Genomic DNA, 16229 nt, shown 5'->3' on the forward strand with positions numbered 1-16229 from the left:
TGGGGGGGAGGAAGGGTGTTTTTAGATACTCTCTTATTGGAGATGATCAATGCCAGGCACTTGTGTGGCATGACTGTTACTTGTCATTTGCCAGTCCAAACCTAGTTATTGTCCAGGCTTTGCTGCATTTGGACATGGATGCTCAGTATCTGAGGAGTTGGGAACATCCGCAAATATCTCAATTTTTGATATTAGGATGGAGGAAAAGTCATTGATGAAGCCACTTAAGATGGCTGTACCAAGCACACTAGTCTGAGGAATGTCTGCAGTGATGTCCTGGAACTGAGATTATTAACCATCAACAGCAACAATCATTTTCCTTTGTTCCAGATATGATTCCAACCAGCCAAGAGCTTTCTCCTTGATTCCCATCAGTTCCAGTTGCTAAAGTTCCTTGATGCCACATTTGGTCAAATGCAACCTTGATGTCAAGGACTGTCATTCCCACCTTCCCTCTGGAATTCAACTCTTTTATTCATGTTTGAATTAAGGCGATGTTAAGGTCAGAAACTGAGTGTCCTCATGGAACCCAAACTGAGCATTAGTGAGCATGTCATTGCTGACCAATGGATTGCCAGCATTGTTGATTCCATCACTTCACTGACATTTGAGAGTACACTGACAGGGTAGTAACTGGCTGATGGGATTATTGCTGCTTTTGTACAGGACATATTTGGGCATTTTTCCACATTGTCGGGTAGGTACTAACATTCCAGGAGCTGTACTACTGTAGTTAGATTAGAGTGCTGCAAGTTCTGGAGCTCAAGTCATCAGCATTAAAGCTGGAATGTTGTCAGGGCCCAAGTATTTTGCAGAATCCAGACTCTCCAACTGTTTCTTGACATCAACTGGAGTGAGTCGAATTGGCTGAAGACTGGCATGTTTGATGCTGGGATCCTCTAGAGGTCTGAAACGGATCATCCACTCAGCACTTCTGATTGAAGATTGTTGCGAATGATTCAGTCTGACCTTCTGCATTGTTGTATTGGGCTCTTTCATCATTGAGGATGGGGATATTTGTCATGTCTACTACTCCAGTGAATTGTTTAATTGTCCACCATCATTCAAAACTAGATGTAGCAGGACTATAGAGCACAGATCTGAGCTAGTGGTTGTGGAATTGCTTGGCTCTGACTTGCTGTTTATGCTGTTTGGAAAGGCATGCAGTCCAGTCTTATAACTTGACCAGATTGACACCTGGTATGTCCCCTGCACTCTTCATATACCAGGGTTGACCCTCTGGGTTCATGTTAATTGTAGAGGGGGGATTGGTGGTTCATAAGTTGCAGATTGTGTTGGAGTGCAATTCGTTTACTGATGATAGCCGAAAGCACCCCTTACACGTTCTGGTCTTGAGTTGTTTGATCCATTCAAATTCTATGCCACTGGGGAGACAGGATGCCTACTCATAGAGCACTTCAGAGGACATCTCTGGTGCACCCACACCAACCAACCCCACCGTCCCACTGCTCAACACTTTAATTCCCCCTCCCACTCCGCCGAGGACATGCAGGTCCTGGGTCTCCTCCATTGCCACTTCCTCACCACCCGATGCCTGGAGGAAGAAAGCCTCATCTTCTGCCTCGGGACCTCCAACCCCAGGGCATCAATGTGGATTTCACCAGTTTCTTCATTTCCCCTCCCCCCACCTTATCCCAGTTCCAACCCTCCAGCTCAGCACCACCCTCTTGACCTGTCCCACTTGTCCATCTTCCTTCCCACCTATCCAGGCCACCCTCCCTTCTGACCTATCACCTTTACCCCAACCTCCATCCACCTATTGCACTCTCAGCCACCTTCACCCTAGCCTCACACCCCTCCCATTTATCTTCAGCACACCCCCCTACCACCACACACACACACACACACACACCCCCCACCACCCTGGAGGCAACCAGCCTTATTCGTAATGAAAGCCTTTTGCCTGAAACGTTATGTTTCCTGCTCCTCGGATGCTGCCTGACCTGCTATGCTTTTCAAGCACCACACTCTCAACTCTAATCTCCAGCATCTGCAGTATTAACTTTCGCCTGGTGGTCACTCTTACCAATACGGTCATGGACATATTTTGCTCTTTTTTTGTTCCCTCATTATCTGTTGCAGAGCCAGTCTAACAGCTATCTCATTTCAGACTTGACCAGCTCAGTCCGTAATGGGTGCTACCAAACCACTTCTGTGGGTTCCCAATCAGAGTGTATTTTATGCCCTTGCCATTCCAGTTGGATCTTTATGACAACTGACAATGGTTTCATGGTCATCATTAGACTTTTAATTCCAGATTTTATTTTAATCCAAATTCCACAATCAGCCATGGTAGATTTTGAACCCGGATTCCCACAGCTTGACTGAGCCAGCAATAATGCCACCAGACATCACCTTCCCTAAATCTAATTATAACAAAAAGGTCAAATGCTACAAAGCAATAATGGATCTGGGGATTTTAAGTATTTAATAAGGAGAGATAAACTGTTTCAAAATTCCTAAACTATAACATTTCATCATACAGTACTCTTATTTTTGGTATTAGTTCATTCCTAAAAGGCAATAACAGTACATCAACACATTTCTGATGCTGTGCATGCTGGACATTGTCTTGGGTAGGGATTTAGCAGAATATTGTGAAAACCTACCAGAAATACACAGTAGACAGATTGTGAGGCCAATCAGTATGTAATGCTGATTTGGCACCAGTACTGTCATTTTCAGCTCAATGCTCCAGCTAACTCCATCTCTTCACTTTGCACAGCTGAGCATACATTCAGGACATCCATCAATGCTATTTAAATATTGATTTGGCTTATTTGTCAATCAATTTCTACTGATTATTATTGGACTTCAGAAAGTGAAGATTATTGGCAGTGATGTAGTAAGAGTTAAAAGACTAGTTCTTAACTTCAAGGGCTCTGCATACATCATTTGCTCCCAGACATGTATGCAGTATTTAATATTGCCCTTGGCCAGCAGAACAGAGAAATGATTGAAGACAATGGATAGAGGGAAAAACTGTTCAAAGAGACAGGAGGAGAAGGACTCTCAGCAGGAGACTATATCTGTTCAGGATCTATAGACAGCAATATTGCTACATGGACCTCAGAGATAAGCATGATATCAGACATCCCTACATCATTCTGAAATCTCACAATATTCCCCTTACTGCAGGTAGACCAACAGCCTCAGATCAGGCAAGGATAGCATTAACATTGGTTGTGAGGATGACTGTCACTATGAACTGTAATTTGTTTGCTACTTACAGCCTCAAACAGCTAATGACTTTAACAGCTTCCGGTTCATCATCCACAAAGGCTTTGAAAGTAGAAGGGCTGAAGTCCTCTCATTCTGTTTTATTAGCAATGAACTTTGTGAGGATTGCTACAATTTGCCTTTAAAACACATATCATTTCACAGATGGTGCATGTTGATTCTGAGATATACCTCAAAAAGAAAAGATTCTATACACTGTATTCATCTGGTGTATATCATATTCAGCACATCACATTGGTCAATACTTGCTGTCCTGGCAACAGTCATAATGTCTTCATTCTGCATCAGTCAGCTATACCATCACTATTCCAAACACTGCAACAAACTGGAGTGTGTCTGTTGGGTGCCAAAGGCTATCACCTGGATACTCAGCTTGTAACTGATGCGCAAGCCATGCATACGTGGCTGGATGCACATAATGAAAGCCATGCTACCACTCAAATTGTGATCAAACAGGCCACTGGGCATTTTGAAATTGTTTCTGCTGCCTGGATCACTCCAGAGAAACCTTGCAATACACAGAAAACTGCATCTCCATATTCTTCATGGTCAGCAGAATGCTGTACAATGTTGCCATTATGTGTATATTGCTCTTGCTACTAGATATATGGCAGACAGCCAAGAATGAAGAGGAATGGAGGAAGTAACCTGTGCAGCCTCTTTTCAGCTGGCTTCTGCTGGTGATAAGATTGAACTCAAACCCAGTCCTCCATTCATCGACGGTCTAATGTTACCTTACCTTCCCTCTGTTACTGTCATAGGTTCATAGAATCATAGAGACGTACACCATGTAAACAGATCCTTTGGTCCAACTCGTCCATGCTGACTAGCTATCCAAACCTAATCTAGTCCCATTTGCCACCACTTGGCCCACATCCCTCTGAACCCTTCATATTCAAATGCCCATCCAGATACCTTTAAATGCTGCAATTGTACCAGCCTCCACCACTTCCTCTGGCAACTCATTCCATACATGTACCACCCTCGACATGAAAGTGTTGCCCCTTAGGTCTCTTTTATATCTTTCTCCTCTCACCCTAAACCTACACCCTTTAGTTCTGGACTCCCCACCCCACGGAAAGGACCTTGTCTATTTATCCTATCCATGCCCCTCATGATTTTATAAACCCCTATAAGGTCACCCGTCAGCCTCTGAGACTCCAGGAAAAACAGCCCCAGCTTGTTCAGCCTCTCCCTATAGCTCAAATCCTCCAACTCTGGCAACATCTTGTAAATCTTTTCTGAACCTTTTCAAGTTTCACAACATCCTTTCAGCCTTAAATGCTACAATAAAAAGAAATCACAGAGCAAGCACACCAAACTTTTAAATCAGACCTGCTGACATGCTGTACAATAACTAACTAGTGTTGCTTGTGCATTTCCAACATGCCTGTCTTTCATGTATCATTGTCAACTTTATGCTTTGAAGGAGAGCCAATGCAATGACCACTGCAAGGCTGGTGAATAACTACTCAATTTCACAGCAGATGACCTTCAGCAACTAGTCCTAAAGTCTTGGCTTTGGACTGTACATCTGGGATGGCTGACAGACAATAGCTAGGTCACTGACTGTGTGGCAGGATGTCCTCCTGAAAGAGAATAGTCGTGTTTTGCTCTATGGAACTCAGCCATAATCCTGAAGAGTACCTCCAAAATCTGAGCAAGGCACTAATGAGCAGAATGCTTGACTGTTGTGACAGACTGCATGTCTCTCTGAACACTGACATGCACAGCGAATGGCAGTGGTCTGAGTTTACATGGCTGCAAGCTAAACTACATAAAACCTCTGCCAGGTGTGGAAAGATCCTTTGGGGCTTTAGACAGAGGTGAGTGGAGAGATTTGACAGTTCTTGTGGCAGTAAGGGAAGGTGCTGGGTGTGGAAGGTGGATTGATGGAGAGGCATGGACCTAAACAGGGAGTCACGGAGGGAGTGATCTCTGCAGAACACTGATATGAGTGGGGAGGGAAATTTGTTTCTGGTGATGGGCCCTGACTATAGATGGTGGAAATGGCAGAGGATAATGCTCTGTATCCAGAGATTAGTGGGGTAGAAGGTAATGACCAGGAGGATTATATCCTTGCTATGGTTGGAGGGATAGGGTTCAAAGCAGAGGTGAGGGATGTTGAGGAGATGTGCTGGAGGGCATTGTTGATCATGTGGGTGGGAAAATTACAGTCCTGAAACTAGGAGGCCATCACGGATGTCCTGGAATGCAATTGCTCCTCCTGAGAGCAGTTATGGCAGAGGCAGAGCAATTGGGAGCAAGGGAAAACATTCTTACAGCAGAAGGGATGGGAGGAGGTGTAGTTTAGGTCACTGTGGGAGTTGGTGGGTTTGAACTAAATGTCCGTGTTGAGTCGGTCGCCAGAGATGTAGACAAAGAACTCCAGGAAGGGGAAGGAGCTGTCCAAAATGGTTCAGGGCAACTTAAGGTCAGGGTGGAAGGTATTAGTGAAGTTGATGAACTGTTCCACCTCCTTGTGGGAACACGAGGTGGCACTGATACAATCATCAATGCAGTGGAGGAAAAGGCAGGGAATGGTGCCAGTGTAACTGTGGAAGATGGACACTTCCACATATCTGACAAAGAGGTAGGCATAGCTGGGACCCATGTGGGTGCCCATGACTACCCCTTTGGTCTGAAGGAAGTCGGAGGATTTGAAGGAGACATTGTTAAGAGTGAGAACCAATTTCCCCAATCGAATTAGTGTTCTGGTGGAGAGGTACTGATTGGGTCAGCGGGACAGGAAGAAATATGGTGCCGGGAGGCCATTGCCATGGCGGATGGAATGTACAGGGATTGGATGTCCATAGTGACGTTGGGGGGGGGGCAAGGGAAACAAAAGTATGGAGGAGGTGGATATCTATGTGGTGCCCCCAATGTATGTGGGGAGTTACTGGAGGAATCTTCGAGTAAAATGTGAGGTCTGCAGATGCTGGAGATCAGAGCTGAAAATGTGTTGCTGGTTAAAGCACAACAGGTCAGGCAGCATCCAAGGAACAGGAAATTCGACGTTTCGGGCCAGAGCCTGATGAAGGGCTCTGGCCCGAAATGTCGAATTTCCTGTTCCTTGGATGCTGCCTGACCTGCTGTGCTTTAACCAGCAACACATTTTCAGTTCCTGGAGGAAGGGAGGCTATGTAGTCAGGTAAGTCTGCCTATTCACCCATGGCCATGCTCACGTTTCCACCTCAATCCCTACCCCCTAGTTCTCTTAAAATAGACTCTCACCCCTTTACCTTCTCATTGACACCAACAAATCCCCTTCATATTCTTTGATTTCCACTTCTAGCAACAATCTTGACTGGGAGCTTCCTGTATTCCCAGCAGCGGTCACAACTCCCAAATGGCATTCCTGGGACTACAGTGCTGCCAGTCATCTAATCAGCTGGAGGCTCTCTGAAGAAAGAGAGATTGCATACTTCTTCAAAGTTCTTCCTTGAACCATCACAACCAAATGTCTGTTAAGTTACAGGGGGGCAGATGCTCTTCCTGTGGTGAGATCTCCCTATTTTTTACTTAAGGGCAGGAAACATGGCACCTCATAAAATCCGACTCATTGTTTTAAACTTGTGAAATTTATAGGATCGCGTGGGACAGAATGCTTATCCTATGGTAAACAATATTTTTAACATACATTCAACTTTTTTGTCAACGGATCTTGTGTTATAGAACTCCTCATTTTTTCTTTGAGCCTGCTATACTCATGCTTTGTTAATATATTGCTCAGTCAATTAGCTTCTAGTTGTGGAATAACTAAAACTTGCTGTACCAGACTTTAGCACTTTCTTTAACGTTGATTAATTATCAGATCAGGTTGCAATCTATAGGCCAGTGTCTAATGTAACCGAAAATTTGCTAGATGATATTTTAGTGCAGCTTGTACATTATCTTCAAAGGCAAAGAACTGAGAAGAAAAATAAACTGACAGCCTTTCATTTTGCTTCCCGCAGAGCTGCAGTGCCCCATGTCACAAAACATTAAACACAAAATAATAAAAAGCAAAATAAAATTCTACAACAATCAGTTCTTATGTCATTATAGCTATCTAGCAAGTTGAAGACATCAAGAACATTTCAAACATTTTAACCAGTAACATTCTCTGATTGACAGCTTTATTCAATCACTCTACTCATTGTAAGTAACTAAAATGACAACCATAACTCTCTTAAAGACTTTCACTCCTTTCCAAGTCTGGTAGACAAAGCAGAATCACAATAAATGCAATCAAGGACTACAGTAAAACAGAATATATATTCTGAAGAATCTAGCTTATTTTGTCATGTGGTGATTGAAACAGCATAATCTTTCACGTTCCTTTCAGCAAAGCTCTCAGAGTGAATGGGGTAATTTTGATTCATTACCTTATCACTGTAACCTTGTCAACTGCATTTTTGTGACTGATTAAACAACATTTGTATGAAGTTGCAGTCAATTTAAAACGACCATTTATTTTTTGAAAACTTTAACTGAAAGAAATTGAAAGAACTAATTTTCTTTGCATCGAGCTGCAATAAATTGGAAGGTTTGCAAGTATCCTTGTGCTTAACAGGGAGACAAGACATGAATGGAGGGTCTACTGCTGCTGGGTACACAGTGAGAACAGATTACCAGGTTCGAATGTAGTGTGATATGATTTTCAATATTGTACTTCTGTAACATATACCACAGGGTTCCTATGGAAGCAAATATCTGGAAGTTTATTAATAACAATTGTGTTCACTAAAAGGTCATTTCAGGCTTGCATACAGTTTGGGTTCTATGCTTGCTTTGGTTACTATATATTTATTTATGTACTGACTGGCTGACTAACTGGACAGAGAGTAAGATGGCAATTTTTTATACCAGAGCATCACATGTTGAGATGTCATCTAGGTATCTTAACAGTACGTTGTCTTTTTGATATTTGTGCAATAGTGGAACAGAATATATGAAGAAGTAATAATACAATGAAGTTAGTAGGTTTTAAACAGTCATAGGACAGAGGTTTCCCCTACCCAAAGATGGTGAGAAGTTGAAATAATGAGCACATTGAGCCTGGAGAAAACTTGATTCCTTTTTGAATTGAATTGATTTGAATTAACCTTTATTGTCACATGCACTCGAATGAATGTAGTGAAAAGTTTGGAATGTTGCTGCTTTGGTACCATCTTAGGTGCAGGATACCTAGATACAGATACTCAAATATGTGGTGCTGACTTAAATAAAAGTTAAGCATAAAAATAAAAAATTAAGAAGTTTTCTTTGAAGAGATGCTGGAATTTCAGTCCTTTCACCAAGTCTGTGCCTGGGCCCAGTCTCTAGATCACACTCTGTTTCAAACCTCAAGGCCTCACTTCTAGTTCCCAAGGGCCTTGCCCCCACTCCAGGACTCATCCCACCCCAGATGCTGGCCTGCTCTTGGACCTTCTCTGGGACCAATTCCAGGACTTACAGCTCCCACGCCAGACTGGTTTAGGACTCATCTCCAGGACTACCTCTGGGGCTCACTGCCCCTGCGCCAGCCAGGCCTGGGACTCACCTGGACATGCTGCCCTGCCGTCCGCCTGGCTTGGGAATCATCTCTGGGACCTGCCAGTGAAGACCTTCTGACCATTCACTTCCGGCTAAGTTTAAGTTAAAAGTTTGAAAAAAAGAGAGAAAAAAAGAGAAAGAATAGGCAGAGTGGAGGAGCTCCAGCTGGAGCATCTTACCCTGCCACCATCTTGGATATCCCTGTCACAGTTCAAACAACACAACAGTTACCTTGCTTTCAGAGTTTAAATTGTTCTCAATGTGTTTGTAATACCTCCCAATCTACCATTCCAGCTTTCTCCACGGACCTGAGGATATTCACCAAGGCAATCATTGTCCACCTGAACATCCCCGTGGAGCTCCCACCTCAGTACTTACGTGCTGGGCTAGAAGAACAAATGGGGACTTCTTTAATCTGCCAGCAAGCAGCTTTTACCTAGTTAGTTAATGGCCACCTAATGGCTTCAAAATTGGTCATCGTCCTAAACATTCACCTCCCTGGGGCTAGGTAATATAGCCAGCTGCTCTACTGGGAAGCATTATCAACCTGCCTGCACAACTGGAGGAGGGCTTCTAATTGTTCCACAGTAGGGGCAATCAGAGTCATGGATGGGGAAGAACTGGGTGACCTTTGAAAGCTATCCCCTTGCCCTTTCCCTCTGGCCTCTAATTTCCCTTTGCCTGCAACCTGCATCCTAAGACAAGAAGGTAAAACTCATTTAACTTCTCATCACTGAATCCTCCAAGGAGTAGGCATCAACTGATAGATTGAGACCCAGAATTTGCCAGTCTCTGAATAACAAACAGATTCTGAGACCGCTCCTAAGTCAACAGTGTTGAGGCCTATACTGAGTAAGATCCTTACCTTTCAGCTCTTAATGAGCTGATTGATTGAGGGTCAGGAGAGTTTTGTTGATGATGGGACACTTGACATACTCACCTCACACTTTTCAATACTGGTATGTTTGGCTATAGCGCAACAACTGTGTTCCCCTGCAACCTGGCGCTATTGAAAATTGTGTTATGGAAAACCGCTACAGAAAATAGCACCGTAGAGGATCATTATTAGAAAATTGCCATAACCGTTCAATGGAAAGTTTGTGTAATCCAAACAATGTCCATATTTCATCAATCACATTCTCATCAATCCGTGCTGACGAAATGTGTGTTACAGCAGAACAACCTATAAGTAAATTTCACCCAGAATGGTTGATCGTGTTGGGTTTTGTTTTATGTTTAAACCATCATTAGCAGGATCACAGTTATAGTGTGTCATTGTAAACCATTGCTACTTAACTAGTAACATGTAACACCACTCCCTTAAATACCTTTTCTTAACGTGCAACCTCGATTTCATATTAGCTGCACTGCAGGAAATTTACCAGTCTTACCCACTTACACCAATTTGTAATAGTTATTTAAAGTTGTCAAAATAAGCTGTTTATTGATGAAAGCAAACAATACATTTATTCAGACATTGGAATATTATGTAATTTTAAATTACTTACATATATGAAATATTAAAGATTTAAATGTTACTCTGTAATGATGACAGGTCAATAATGTAACTAAAAATCCTTGTCATGAAATGTCAAGAAATTAAAAGTGCACTTAGCCACTTGAAAATCAAATCACGGACACAGAGCCTGTGAATTTTAAGTTTCTACACATTTACTTCTATTTATTTGCCTTATTACATCTAAAAATTATTATTTTTAAAATTTCTGATACTTTTTCAGGAGTAGCACTTACAAGTTAATCAGTCATGCATATATGAATTTGATGAGAAACAAACGTGTGTGAGCCAAAATTAATGTTCAATGTCTCTTTTCACATTTAGACACCAAATATCGCCATCATTAGCCTCATCATCATTTTCAGGTTCCTTGGCTTCTTGAGGCTTTTTTTTTACTTCATCTTTACAGAAGTGATGTATATTTTCATCTGCCAGTGCTGCAGCACTCTGTTCATTTACACTCGTTTAACAGCAAGATGAATTTGATTCTCCCGACCATCCGGCGTATTTGTACAGAATCAGATCACCTTCATGTTCGTCAGCTCGAGCAGCTACAAATGGAAATGATCAATTATTGGATTTTTAAAGGGTTAGGGCTCTGGAGCAGAAGAAAGCAGGCCTGCAATTTGATGCTCCTGCTCCTGCTCTTTGGATGCTGCCTGACCTGCTGCGCTTTTCCAGCAACACATTTTCAGCTCTGCAATTTGATGCTCTTGCTTCCCTGCCCATTCGCCACTATGATCTCAGCTCCCTGCCATTCTGAAAAAAATTGCCTTGGGCTTGGATTGGAGCAGTGTGTAACGAAGTTTGGTTAATTGGATATGATTAAGGGGTCTATTAAGATACTGTTCTAGCATCATATCCAGGGTAGCATGGTGATCTCAGGATATGAAAATGGGGCACAAAAAATCAAGTGAGAGGTCCAACCACCCTGACAACTGTAATAGTGACTTGGCCCATGCATCATTATCTCTGTTTAGAGGTGTTTCCCAATGCAATACACTTAACTACATTCAGTGTCTGTATCCTCAGCTCCCACATTAGCTCTTAAGTTTGCCAAATGCTATATACTGGAAGTCCTCTCATTTCCATCCAACAACAGGAGTTAGTTGCTATCATCATCTGTCTTTAAGTAGCTGAGCTGAGTAGCTGATTGGATGTGTCTAAAACTCACTCTATGTGGCCAGGCCCAGTATTAACTCCCACGTCCAGTACCTGACCTAATTAAAGCTTTACATCTCAGTAGAAACTAATTTTGAATTGAATTTTTGAACCAATAGCCAAATTGTTAAAATGTCAAACTCTTCGTAGAATCCCTGTAAATCCTTCTAATTCAACTTGCTAAACTAATGATTGTCAACATTTTATGAGTTAATAGTTTTTGATAATGTGCATAAGATTTTGAATAACCTCTTGAGTCATTGGCTGGATTGATGACATGGAATTTGGAGAATGCAAATTAGGATGAATGTTACATGTTCCAGTCACCTCAAAGTCAGCGGCACTGTCAATAGTGTTGACCATAATATTTTGACCAAATACAGTAATGTTTGGTGGAGCTTTTGGATTAATATCACAAAAGTATCAGAAAACAGACTTTGTCACTGATCTCTAAATGATAGATAGATTACACTTTTAAAACAACACTGTCAAATGATGGGAGAATAGCACGAGACAAATGCTTATTTGGAGAGCCAGCACGAATATAATGGGATGAATGGTCTCCTTGTGGTGTGCAACAATTCTGGAATTCTGTGATTAAAACTTCCATTGCTGATACTGACTTTCCACATATTGCTGACTGGCAAAGCTTTGGTTTTGCCAATAAACATGTTATGGGTCTAATCAAATTGTGATGGTGGTTTTTGGCCATTTTATTCAAAGAATCAACTAGCAAAGGCCCAATAACTACACATTTCCTTTCCTTTATCTGCACAATGTATGCCTCTACTTCATTCTCAGCCTTTTTATATTTGATGGATCGTCACCAGCTGTATTAAATGTTATGCTTCAAGGAGAACATTATTTTCTGGATTTTCTAGTCTCCATTGCAATGTTTGTATGATATTTATCGTTGGGCATTCTGAAGTCAAATTTACAGTGGATTCCTATCTATGTATTCATTATAAGTAAACTATGATTGGCACTTGAAATACTGTTAATTTATAGGCTTAATACACATGTGTCACATTCACTCATGTGTCACAAACCAAGATAAGGGCCTATCGATGTAAGTGGTAATAAAAGAAGGCCTTTAGTACTGTTAAGGACTTAACCATTTTGTTGAATGAGGTGCTGCAGAATTTATGCTGACAATGACATACATCGTAAGTATTTGTTATGTGAGTGCCCAGAAAGGATCAGGACTACATTTCTTCATTTATATACAAGGAATGTCAATGTAACTGAGCTTGACATATGTGGGTAGGACTGTGACATATATTCTCGATAACTCCATACTCTACACGAGATTGTGCTTACAAGGAGTGCAGAATTAATGCAAGACTACACCATCTCATTGAAGCCTACAAGATCTTTTTGCAATCGTTTGAAAATTTATAAAAGTTTTTAATAACTGCATGCATGACTGTTGACTGCACAGCTGGGATTTTTAACGTATGTTATCGATTGGCTGTCCATGTACTCAACCCAATTTTCCTTTCCATTTGGTGCAATCATACTGAAATTTTAAACTGGTGTGAAGTGATTCATATCAAAGTGATGTTTGTAATATGAATTCAAAGTCAGATCCAAACTGACTTTTGAGAAAAGGGTGAGATACTCCATGGCGATGCACACCACTAGGGATTGACACTGAAGGGAGTGTACGTTTTGCATGGTGTCAAATCTGATTTACAAAATGCTCAAAGGTTTGGACCCCAGGCACCTTTTAAACCTACCTGACCTTAATTTAAATGTTTAGAGTGTAGGTATTCTTTCCTCCCCAGCCTTCAAATATTTACATTTATCAACCATTGGGAGAGAGGTCTGTCCATGTGCGTATCTAAGCATGTGCATTGCTGTCTCCTGAGTAGTATGATTAGACTTCCAGCCAGACAGGAGCCAAACAATGTAAACACAGTGCTTCCTGGCTGAAACCCGAACTGCAGCTATTGGCCTCAGATCAGTAGCTGCAGTGTAAATGCATCCTTAGAGAGTACCTTGGTCTCAATTCATACCACTGATACTGCCCCTTTGAGGGCAACACATAAATGGTATTATGATGCCATTTACTGTGGAGATTTTTCTTTACTTGCAAATGCTTTATTTCACTGTGCAAGGGGACAACATAATTCCACCATTTCTTTGTGCTGATTTTGTTTTTATGCTGCTACCATGACTTGGTTAGAACATAGACTTTTTAAAAATTTCCTCTGCAATGTGATGACCTGGTGCATTAGACATGCACTTTAAGGAAATAGTAAGAATTAGGTGTAAAAAGGCTATGTTTTGATGCTGGTATTTTGTTTTCTTTTCCTCACTGTAATAGCTAAGTAATCCATATTAATTCACATCAGTTTACAAGTCTGAATTTTTGATCGATACATGGCATTTTATTCAAACATTTAATTTTCACATCTCTTACACAAGTGGTTCTCAGTATATTTATATTGACAATATAAAAGGTGAATAATTGTTTATGATTTCAAAACCGGTATTACCTCAAGCTCAAAATAATTCTATCATACATTAGCATTCATGATACATATGTTGTTAGTTAACTTCCATTGTGAAAATTCCACTTCAATTGTCTCTGCAAAAAGCTTTAGAAATGAAAAGAAGATAAACATTGCACACAATGAAAAGAGGAATCAGTCATCAATAATCAGTTAAAATTCAGTCGACACCTTAAGTCATCAAATATCCCTTTATATTGCTGACATTAAATTGTTAGGATTTTGTACTTGTTTCCAGATAGCTATGAAATTTATAATCCATTGATACAAAATTTTACATCTGCACATACATTAATTGCCCAGTAGTCATAAATGCACCATAATAATGTTACTGAGGTTCCACAATAAATGTGAATATTGGAAGTTATATGGAAAACGGTGACAGAAAGTAAATTTTAAGTAGCATGTTTGAGATAGTTTTACATTATTGAAACCGTTAAATCAAATAAAAACAGCAAAAAAAGGTAAAATTTAACATGGCTCATGATCAGTGGGTAGCCGCACTGATCCAGTGATCCGTCATCCTTATTCCCAATTCATTTAAAGACCACTACCTAGGATGGAATCTTATTGGGGCCTGAGAGATATGACCTATGGTGAGTTGTGTGGCAGAATTGGGTACCAAGTGTGGTGATGCCTATCTCGATGTCAAGATCATATTGGTTTAACTTTTATACATTTCACGTGTATGTGGTAAGACTCTCAAATCAAGTTGCTAATTGAAGTCGTTATTGATAATAAAATTCCCTGCTAATGCTAAAACTCATCTCATTAATATTCATACTCCCATCTTACTAAACTCACTGAACAAGCTAGTCATCAGGAAAACTCAATAAGAAAACCAGAGTGAGAACCTGGTGGATTCAGTTCACTGATTGCTCTGAAGGATCTGGGCACCAGCATTTCATGGTATACTCAATGGGTGCTGGCCACACGTACCCCATCTCCACAGACATTGGCATTTGATAAGTGCCAGCCTTTAAGAACCCTCAAGACATGTCTCCAATTCACTTACACGTTGCTTCTGCACTTCAGTGCTGCACCAGCAGCTACTATTGTATTGCTACAGCAAGGACACAGTGCATTCAGGGACATGCACACAATTCAGAGAGAGGATCAGGCTGTCCATCCTTTTTGCACTTTGCCTCTTAGCCAGAGATATTGCCTTTTATTTGCTCATATTGCTCATATTGCTGTTGTCTTGCTTTGATGTTTAGTGCAACACAAGGACAGAAAGCTTATCATCAGGCCTCAGTCAAGTCAAGGCAGATTGCCTTTGCTCACAAGGGTCAAAAAACCAAATGTTAGGCAGTGTACAACTTGTCTTGATTCTTTCTGCCCTATAGTAAGCTCTTTTCCCCCTGCAATGAGAGGCTGGTATTGTAGGAGATGAGAATGAGTGGCACAGCTATTAATTGTGGTGCACATGGGGAAGTGTACTGAACGAGTGAATAGGCAGCACAAGTGTAAGCAGGGTTAGCGATGTCAGGAGTTGGGGTGGATGCGATCAAGTCAGGAAGATGTTACTGGTAATAGTGAGGTGAGAGAGCTTGGTGGCAGGTCCCAATTCCGAAACTTAAGCTGCTCATAATCTCAATGACTCCATTAAATAACACTTTAAAGGACCCCAGCTTAAGTACAAGCATACATCACATTCATTCTATCTCTGCTATTCATGCATCAGATTTTGGCTTAGAGTGACTGTATTCACACACAGGGTCTGCCAGCAGTCACTAGCTCAAAGTTAGAACTTCAGTTCACAGAGAGACGTAGCCAGCTTCTGTCCTAGAGGTAGAACTTTAACACAGGCAGCTTATGGCAGCAGGAAACAAAAAGGAGATATGTAATAGTCAGGATGTGAGGGATATGTCACTGTACAGCATGAAGATAATGGCTTGTGAGAAGGTAAATGTAGAGGAACATTTAGTGGACCAAGAACAGACATCAGTAAATCAGGAGGTCCAACCAATCAGGCCATTTCTAGTCCAAACATTGGCCACAGTCAGTCAGGAGAGGTGGTCCTGGGCAAGCCGAGACATCGTTGTCATTACAGTCTGGAGATTGGCCGTGATCAGTCCTGATAGACAAGCCAGGCCTTTTATGTTGGTCACCAAGGTGCTATTGCAAACTTAATATGGGAAGTTGACCATGGTCAACTGTGGTGATCTTCCAAACTCAACTTGGGGAAGGTCTATTCTCATTCATTAGAAGATTGAAGTCCTTTAAAGGGTTAGTCCATGGTGTTATCAAGGCTATGT

The sequence above is a fragment of the Hemiscyllium ocellatum genome, chromosome 13, assembly GCF_020745735.1.
Source record: "Hemiscyllium ocellatum isolate sHemOce1 chromosome 13, sHemOce1.pat.X.cur, whole genome shotgun sequence".
NCBI classification, from domain to species: Eukaryota; Metazoa; Chordata; class Chondrichthyes; order Orectolobiformes; family Hemiscylliidae; genus Hemiscyllium; species Hemiscyllium ocellatum.